The sequence below is a fragment of the Mirounga leonina genome, unplaced genomic scaffold (genome assembly GCF_011800145.1).
Source record: "Mirounga leonina isolate KUSES-001 unplaced genomic scaffold, KU_Mleo_1.0 Mir_114, whole genome shotgun sequence".
Lineage (NCBI taxonomy): Eukaryota > Metazoa > Chordata > Mammalia > Carnivora > Phocidae > Mirounga > Mirounga leonina.
In genome coordinates, this window is record NW_023270265.1 from 6,668,790 (window position 1) to 6,676,490 (window position 7,701).

At 52.7% G+C, this 7,701-nt stretch overlaps 1 long non-coding RNA gene across 2 annotated transcripts in view; it reads right to left on the reverse strand.

The window, feature by feature from the left end:
- The window catches only part of LOC118022161, an 8,331-nt gene extending 3,258 nt beyond the window's left edge, over positions 1 to 5,073 (reverse strand). The window contains exons 1-2 of one of the 2 annotated variants that reach the window (XR_004682387.1): positions 4,969 to 5,073; positions 3,992 to 4,666 (exon numbers count right to left, since the gene is read on the reverse strand). This is a non-coding gene — a long non-coding RNA (uncharacterized LOC118022161). Of the gene's footprint in view, positions 1 to 3,991; positions 4,667 to 4,964 lie in introns of both variants that reach the window. The other variant, XR_004682388.1, reaches the window with a different exon arrangement.
- Between the last annotated feature and the right edge of the window lie 2,628 nt (positions 5,074 to 7,701).

Genomic DNA, 7,701 nt, shown 5'->3' on the forward strand with positions numbered 1-7,701 from the left:
GGAGAGGGAGGGGAGGGAGGGGAGGAAGGAAGGAAGTGAGGGAGGAAGGGAGGAGGGAGGAAGGAGGGAGGGGGGAGGGAGAAGGGAGGGAGGAGGGAGGGAGGACAGGGAGAGACTGGCAGAGACTAGGCAGAGGGAACTCCTAAGCCTGGAAGATGGAGAGGACAGATCTTAACCCCAGCTGTAGGAAGCAACAGGCCAGCTCTGTTCTTCTTACCTTCTGAGGAACTCTGGGCAAGAAACTGACTCTTTGAAGCTCTGATTTCTCCCTCAGTAAACAGGAACAAGAGCAGATGCCTCACATGTTATTAGGATCCCATCAGAAATCATGGGAAATGCCCCATAGAGTCCCAGACATGCCAGTGGTGCCCTATAAATGCTGTTTCCCCCTTCCTCCCTTCTTTATACATCACGCCCTATTTTGCCCTGTCCATACATAAAGACCCACATGTGAAAGTTGACATATTCTGAGTTTGTCAAGAGGGCAAGTCCACTCTCGGCGGGCGAGGGGGTGCTGTGGTGAGAAGCAGCTGGCGCGGAGGACTTGGGGCCCATCCACCTCGGCCCCTCACTGGCTCTATGGCTCTGAGAAGGTCCTTCAGCCTCTCCTCTCGCCTCCTGCTTGGTAGTAAGAGGGAGGTGGACCAGTCCATCTCTAGGCTTCTCCGGCCCATTTGCTTTAGGGAAACATCCCTGGAAAAGCTCCCCGTGGCCCTAGAACCTGAGCTTCCATCTGATCTGGTGCTCGCCTGGAGGGGGAATCGGGATGGACACCCCTACACAGGCTTCCTGAGGGAAGCACCTCATCCACCGTTCTCTTGCAGGTGGCCAGGGGAGCTGGCCTCCCAGAATCTGAGCCCTGCCGGGCTTGCAGGGAGCCAGCTTCTGAGCGTGCACACACAGCCAGACTTCGGCTGGCGTGGCACCTCCACCCTTGCGTGCCCTACAGGTTCCCGATACCGTGACGGTTCTGGGTTCCGTGTGTTGGCACCCCCATGTTGACACAGAGACGTTTTGACTTAGTCTAAAAACCAAACATTCCATTTTCAGCTATTTTTTTTTATAGTCACCAAAGAAGGTGTGAAATGACTGTCATCAACCCCTTCCGTCCCTTGCCTTTCCACAGCTGTCACTGGGCCCCCTCTTGGGGTGGGGACCAGTGAAAGGGGTGTGAAGCTGGGATGAGATAAGGAAAGGAGTGGGGAGGGCCAGGGTTGGCCAAGAGTCCAGGAGGCGGGCAAGGACATCTGTTGGGCACATTCTTGCAAGTAAAGGACAACAATTTTCATTTTGGCGTGTGGACATTGATCAACATGTTCCCCTTGTCAAAAGACCTTCTTGGGTGCCTTCTAGAAGACCCACCCTCTAAATTTTGAGCACAGCTGTAGCCTAGTAGTCCAGGAAGATAACAGGCAGTAGTCAAGACACGGTCCTCTGGTTGTGGCAGACGGGACAAGCCAGCCCCAACGCTGACCAGCAGGACCCTTGGAGGCCCTCCTCAAGGTATTTATGAGTTACAAAACCCCCTATTTCACTCGTTCTTTCATTGAAGATGGAGAAAATGAGGCCAGGAGAACATTCCTGAACGAAGCCAGAGGGGAGCTAGGAACCAAATGGGAGTCCCCTCATTCCATATCCCATATTCTTTTGTGCCTCTTTATAATCCCAGAAGGTGGGTTAAACTGTTATACCAGTGTTACCCCCATTTTACAGATTAGAAAGTTGAGGCTCAGAGAGTAGAAGAAATCTGCTCAAGGTGGCCCACTGTGCCAGTGGTAGAAGAGATCCAAACCCAAGTCTACGAACTCCTGACCCAGGACAGGGGCACCTTCTGGCATCCTGGGGTGGGGAAGGTGGTAACATGTGGGAAAAGCTGGAGAGTTGACAAGGGTAGGGACCAAGAATGCACAGGGCCAGGGAGAGTGATGGAGGCAGCCCCCTGATGTACTCAACGACCGCTGACAACTATGCCAGATCACCTCTCCCCAGCAGGCAGAACCTTTAGTGACAGTGGACGGCCCCATGGGATCAAATCAGCATGCACTGGGGACCACAGAGGCCCTGGTGCCACCCAGAATCCACCCACACCCCCATGTGCTAACCCACCAGCCCCTCCAGCCATCCCTTCCGCCAGGTGCTCACGCTGCTTCTGCCCATCAGACAGATTTATGGGGAGTAGCAGCAGGGGCCCATGGGAGCCCAGGCCCAGCACCCCCATCAATCCCAACACGGGGACGGGCAGGAGGCAGAATATATGTAAGGTCATTCAGAGATGGAAAAAATCATTCACAGCACTCCCGAAATAGCCGATCTCCGCTTTGCAGCAATTGCCACCTTCTTGGCCCTAAATCAAATTCTGCTGTGAGAAGCAAACTCAATCTACTCTCTCCCAAGTTTGGCTTTTTATGAGATTGGCAATAAATTGGGGCGTGGACAGAGGACAGGCACCAAAGGTCACTGGAATGGGGACATGCCTGTGCGGGCGTGCAGGAGACAGAGGTGTGGGGAGGGGGGAGGGCAGTAGCAGGTTGCCCCGGGCTGGAGGCAGGGGATGCGCGGGAGGGCCCAGGAGGCAGAGCGCTGAGTCGGTATCGAAGGAGGACCCACCTCCTGACTTGGTGGGTCTTTTCCCCAGGTTAAAGAGAAAGCTTCTGGCGGCCTTGTTCAAAGCGAACCATCAGAATTGTAATGATCACAGCCTGGGGGCCACCGACACCTCCACGGTAGCAGAGAAGCTCCCTGAGCCGGGGAGACAGTCAAGCTCCCCGGGCCCCATACATGTGGGTGTCCCTCTAGCGTACAGCTTTGGGGCTCTTCTCTTTTCTCTCAGCATCAGGGCTCTCCATCTGGGCACTGCTGGCCTCTGGGGCCCGATACATCTCTGTTGGGGCTGTCTCGTGTGTGGCAAGATGCTTCACAGCATTCCTGGCCATTACCCACTAGATGCCCTTAGTACCCACCAGTCATGACGACCAGAAATGTCTCTAGACATTGCCAAATGTCCCCTGGGGAGCAAAATTGCTCCCAGTTGAGACTCGGCGCATACATGCCTCATGGGGTCTGAAATACCCCCTGATGGCTCATCTCCTTCTCCAACACTAGGCCTCCCTGCTAAACTCTCTACTCGCCCCCCTGGGGCCATGTGCCTGCCAGACGTCACCCCCCGGATGGCTGCTCATATGGAGTGGGTCCCTTAATTAGAGTTATGGTCCTTCCCCAGGCCACTCCACCAATCCCCTAACCAGCCCCTGCCTGTCCCCCTGAACTTGATCCCCTGCTCCCCTAGTGGATGGCCTCTGAGTCTGAGCAACTGTTCTTCCACTAGAAAGCTGGCTGTCCCCACTCAACTCCACTCATCCAATCAAGGGTCAAGCCCAGTGAGCTCTATTCCTGGGCCGCTCCCCAAACTGGCCCCACTCCCCAGTCTCCCTGCCACAGGCCCCCTCACTGTCTCCCCACCTCTAGTGTGCCCCCTTCCAGTCCTCCCAGACCTTCACCACAGGGAACTTTCTAAAGCACAAATGTGGTTGGGTCTATCCCCTGCTGGTGAAGAGTCAGTGGCTTCTCAATACCTCAGAACCCAGAGGCCCACAGGGCCAGTCCGCACCCTCTGCTCCGAGCACACACCCAAGCCCATGGGCCCACACACGGGGCCCATCTTCCAGCCACGATGGCAACAACACTCAACACAGCATTGGGTAACAGCTAACATTTGTCAAGAACCTTTGGGCACACTGGCTACTCTTCTCACCATTTTAGACATCCTTGCCTTAACCCTGACAACGACCCTATCAGCAAATACCCCTATTATCCTCACTTTACCAATAAGGCACAAAGAGACTGTCACAGGAAATGAGGGGCAGAACCATCCTGCTCAGCCTCTGTGCAACACTGCTTCTCAACCCCCCGAAGGCAAGGGCCTCAGTCTACCCAGAATGCCCTTCCCATCCAGCCCCCTCCCCCGGATTACCCTTCCTCCTTTGAGACTCACCTCGACCCCAGCTTCCCCTGTCAGAGAAGGCATCAAGCCTTCAGAGGGTAAGGTCTCCCACTGCCTGAGGCCCCAGGGCTGGGCCAGACTCCCCGTTCCCTGAAACAGGCCTTGGCCAGAGGGCACTTGGGCAATGTGAGGGGGTCTGATCTGCCGCGCACACAGGATGGGCCCACAGAAGGTGCCCCCGCTCTTGCCAAGCCCAGGCTCTCTGCCATGGCTCCGTGGAGACCAGCCTCTCTCGGTGCATGATGCCTTTTGCGGACCCATGAGCCGGCCGGTCTCGATGAGCATGTTCAAGGTGGCCTTCTCTGTGAGCCAGTCAGCCTAGCTTCTGCACCTGGTTCTCCTTTCTCTCTTAACTCAAATCAGCCAGAGTTGCCTTCTGTTGTGTAGACCAGACAGCCAGGACAGGCACACTTGTCTCCTTGTCATGTCTGCGAGTCTCCCTTCTCTTCTAGTAGGCTCCATCCTCTTTTCTTGACTTTTCCAAATTTTTCCAGGTCCAACTCAAAGGCCACCCACCTCCAGGACACCTCCTCCAACCGCACAGTGCAGTGTCTTTGGCGATGACTCACATCTCTGCCATTTCTTGCCCGTGTAACCCAGAGCAAAATACGTGTGGGAAATCTCCTCCGAAAAAATGGCAGTAACATGAATGACCGTCTCCTAGGGCTGGGAGAGAAACGAGATGAGATTACCTAGGGAAAGGCACCTACGGGATCATTTACCTGCCATATGACCAAAGTTCAATAGATGTTTATGTATAAATATAAAAATAATTATGCAATCCTCATAAAGGTGGAAAAGCGTGGCCTTATGGCATATAAGAAAATGAAACATTGCTTTTTAGTGCAAGAGCTACCACTTACTGACATGTTGGTAGTTTAGTAAAAGGATCAATATAGGGATGAATGAATGACAAGAGGCATTCCCTGACTTGCAGGGAATTATGACATTTCTAGGTGAGTACCTACAGTGGGCTGAGCCCACACTGTCCTTCTCAGCATCCAGCCCCTCGTCCACCCCAGGCGCACTTGTGTGTAGCAGATGTTCAGTGAAGTCTTGTTGGGTAAGCACCAGCAGAGGATGCGAAATCCTCCCCATGTCCATCTGAGAAGGAAGAAGGAGAGGGGCTGTTTTTACGGGCTAAATGGGAACAGACCCCAAAAGGACCAAACTCCAGGAAATCACAGTTATCTGCCCAGCATGGAGACGCCATTCTCTGGGGCAGTTTTAATCCACAAGTTTTGCCAACCTCAGGGAACTAGGTGGTTGGAATGGAGTCTGGTCTGTATAAAGACCAACTCTGACGATGTGTCCAGTTCCTTTTAATAAACAAGAATGGTGGTATTGTCCACATTGCCTAAAGTGGGTTTTCTTGGCTATGATTAGAACCCTGCAGAAGACAACACAACCTGGAAGAAACATTTTGCTCTAAGAAAATTATCTTGGTCGGGTGCTTGCTGAAATGGGATTTAGCCACCATGGGTTCAGGTCCTCCGATGCCTTTCCTTTGCTGAATTACCGTAGGCAAGTCTCTTCCCACCTCTGGGCTGCGGTGAGTTATCTTATCTATGACATGAAGGATTGGCCTAGATGATTTGAAAATTCTTTCCAGCGAAAAAACAAAAACAAAAACAAAATCCGTTCCAGCAATAATCCTCTAGAGGTCAGATCATCTGCTTGATGTGTTAGTTCCAGGCAATGTGTGTGTGTATGTGTGAGTGTGTGTGCGTGCGTGCGTGTGCACACATGTGCACGTGCACGTGGGTCAGTGTGGATGTGTGCATGCATGTGCACAGTGCACGTATGCTCAGGGCTTATGTGTGCACGTTTTCCGTGTCCTTAAACTTGATTGAAAATGCCTCCCATCAGATACCAACAATAAACACGGACCTCAGAGACTTCACTTCTAACATCCACTGCCTTCAAAACAGATAAGGGTTCTGGGAAAAGCATGCCACCTCTAACATACATAAATATGCCTGGCAAGCTTCTGAGCCCCTAAGGTCTTTTTTTTCTTCCTGACAGGTATGCTAAACGTGTCCACATAATTGTGTGACAAATATTGTATATAGCGTTGCTTCACAAAAATCAGATGTCTCATTTACCCAGGAAAGCGGATGATGTGCCATCAAATAAATAAGGCTATGAGACTAACTTTTTTCCTGAATAATTATATTCTGATGGCTGCATGGACAAACCACGAGAAAATGAAATTACTTCTACATAGCAAAAAGAAAAGTCGAGTTCAATACACACGAGGATTACCACTAGAATTACAGGTGGGTCCTTCTGGGAAGGTAGCCTCTTTGATTCTATGCAAATAACAGAATAATTTGAAAATCCATTGTTCTCCCCATCATGGTGTATTTTTAGGTTAGTTGGTCCCTTATCACTCTTTGGAGCTTCAGTAAATATATATTTTTAAAGAGGTTATCATCACGGGAGCCTTCTAAATATTCTGAATAATCTCCTTTCTGTATCATTTCCCCCTCGAGTCCATGTTCTACTCGCACCCACTGTAACTGACCTAAAAAATCAGTAATAAAATGATGTCATTCCCTCCCTCAGAAATCACCGCGGACCTCTATGGGGTTGAAGTCCAAATCCCCTCAGGTCCCTCAAGGCGCCTCAGATCCCCGACTCGCCCTCGCTTGGCTGGTAGGCTCACCTGCTGCTTCACTTCCATGTCGCGCTCTTCCGTGGCCAGGGGCCCCTAGCCAGGCCCTAGACCTTAGGTCTCTCGTTCACACCCCCAAGTCTTGGTCCACCCTGTGTCCTTTTTTGGCATGGCCTTTCCCAGCCCTTTATTTATCTCCTACCCCTCTTTTAAGACCCAGCTTAAATGTTTATTCTTCAAAGCAGCCTCTCCCAAATGTCCTCATCACTTGGTCGACAAATATTTGTTGTGGGTCCCCAGTCCCGCACATTAATGATAAAAACAATAGTGAGTGCGACACACAGAGGCACGCTGAGGGGTCACGTGGGAACCAGAAGATGTCAGCGAAGAAGCAGAGCAGAAGTCCCAGACGTCGCCGACCCTGAGCGCAGCCCCGGCTCGTGGCAGGTGCTCCCGAGTTGGTGGAAGAAGAGGATGCTCCCGGGACGGAGGAGTAATTCCCCTGGGACTTGGGGAAGCCGCGGGGCCCTCCTGGGAGCAAGTGAAAGCAGCTGCGGGCGGATCCCATGTGGTGCCGCCAGGAATGTCACCCCAACCCGGGCAACTGGTCTGGTTACTGGTGCTGCCAAAGCCCAGGGGAGGACCAGGCCCTGGTCTGAACTTGAGCCAGGTCAGGAGCTGGCCAAGCAGGTGGAGGCAAGGAGAGCGAGAGCTAGTGGTGCCTGAAGGAGGAGTGCTGAGTCTCCCTCTCAGGAGCTAAGAGGGGACTCTGGCAGAGTGGCAGGACGGGTGGCTGGGACACCAGCCCGCAGTACCCTACATATGCAGCAAATGGATAGGGGACTCGAAGTTCCACATGAGCAGATGCTCTTCTGCCCGCTCCACATCACTGGCCAGCAGCTTGGGGTGAGCACATCCTGTGTGCCTGTTCAACAGATGAGTGCGCGCTTGAATCAATCAGCGCTGAAACCAGTGCGCTGGGGACCACCGTGCAGGAACTCTCAGGGCATCCAAATACCAGCACTTTGCTTCCGGTGCCCCCCTCAGTGTCCCTTGACAAGCGAAGGTCCCCAGGGCTTGTTTC